The sequence below is a fragment of the Enhydra lutris genome, unplaced genomic scaffold (genome assembly GCF_002288905.1).
Source record: "Enhydra lutris kenyoni isolate GAN:26980312 unplaced genomic scaffold, ASM228890v2 scaffoldscaffold9, whole genome shotgun sequence".
Classification (NCBI taxonomy): domain Eukaryota; kingdom Metazoa; phylum Chordata; class Mammalia; order Carnivora; family Mustelidae; genus Enhydra; species Enhydra lutris.
In genome coordinates this window covers 42,149,083-42,151,039 of record NW_019154093.1, presented here as the reverse complement: position 1 = coordinate 42,151,039, position 1,957 = coordinate 42,149,083, and positions in this window count along the sequence as shown.

Genomic DNA, 1,957 nt, shown 5'->3' with positions numbered 1-1,957 from the left:
AAAAGATCAATAACACCTAACTTAAAAGATTGGTTTGAGGATGAGAGAGGACGTATGTGTAGAGAAGATAGTGACTGGCTTGGTGTAGGTAGTTCTTAAAGTGTAGTTTATTATGAAGGCGAACAAGTTACCATATTCTCAGTGCTTACTGTATACCAGGCCTCCCTCATTTTCTGATAAGAAAACAGGGATAAGCACCTATCAGTAGCTTTCCCAAAGTCACATAACTATTACATAGCTTATTAATCGCTATAGGCAAGCTCTGGTGTGATAGCCAACAACCCGCAGATCTCGGTGGCTTTAAATAGCAAAGGTTTGTTGCTCTTCTGTGTCCCTGTCCATCTGGGGTTTTGGGGGACTGGAGGGGCTCTCCTCCATGCTCTTTTCAGTTGGGAGGACAGGCCGAGGAAATGGTCTCCATCTGGAAAGTTGCTGGTTGCTGGGCCCAGGGGAAGAAAAAGAGAGAATCCAGCACAAGCTCTTAAAATATTCTACCCAGGAGGAACACATTATTTTCCACTCACATGTCATGAGCTAGATCAGGTCTTATGGTCCTGCCTAACTTCAAGATGATGGAGACATGCCAGCCTGTCCTGTATCCTGAAGTGGACAAGAACCAGACATTGGTGAATAGGAACACCTTCCGCAGGGACAGAATTCAATTCAAACCCAGATTCCCTACTTCAATATGAACAAAATAGGGGAGCTGGAACCTCTTACCTCTTCTTAAACCTATTCTTTATAACATGGCCATACTGGTGCATCTAAAGAAAATGCTCACAATTTATAATGTCACCTAGGTGTGACGACTCAAGTCCAAGAGCAAGGACATGATGCCCATCAAAATGAAGGGGATTTATGGGTTTCCTACTTTTTGTGATTATGGATAATTTAAGTACCCATTTAAGACTTGGCCTCTTTCTTTGTCATTTATTTGCCTTTTAAGTCAGTAAAGCTGCATTTTCTCCTCATCTTTCTGTCCCTGCTGGCTAACGCTTCTCTACATCATGGAGACCTGGTGTTAACAACTTGGCCTCCCTTCCCCTCACCCTTTGGCTTACTGCTGAGGAAATACCCTCAGTTGCTGTGTGTGACTACAAGGCACAAAAAAGGGACAAGGCCATGACCTTTTGTGCTTCTGTTTCCAGTGCGGTGGAACTTGGGCTCCAAAGAGCATTCACCCCTCCTCCCCCATCTGAGCCCAACTGACCATTTAGCTCAGGGATAAAACCTCCCTGTGGAGACAGCCCTGCACACGTGCAGACAGTCATCCCTGCAGTCACAATCTCTCCTCCTCAACCAAAATGTGGAATCTGAAGTGGCCTTTATTGAATGAGAGAAAAATATATTTATGTATTTATTTTTTTTTAAAGGACACTTGAAAGAAGGGAGGAATCCCATAGTTCTAATGTTGAGTCAGCTATGGGGGCTGTGTTACTAAACTGTACATATTCCAAAGAATCGCCAAGTTTTTCCTTCCAAATGCATTTATACAGCTCAGGAGCTGTATTTTCACTGCGTTGGGTTTTCCCGCAGTTGACTCGTGAACACTCTTTGTCTCCAGCTCCCACTCCAGTATGGTTTTCCTGTTTGCCTGTTCTTTGATGCTTCACCATACTTCCCTTTCCTTCGTAACAATAGGAAAAGTCTCACTAATTCAGAATTTGTGATCTCTCCAACAATGATGGAACTTTTTTTTTTTTTACTTCTGTGCTCTTAAGGAGAAATGTTGGCTTGAGCAATCATTGGTGAAGGCATACTCAACCATCTTTAAGGGTGCTTCTTTACATGAAACGAATATATTAATTACCCAAAAAAATCTTTATCTAGTCAATATTTCTTAAGGATCCTATCAGGTAGCACTTTCTTAATCTGGGTTACTGTATGAATTTGTAAGTAATAAAGCTGTGTTTTTATTTTAAAAGAGTTACTATAATTAGATCGTTTGTTCTATGAG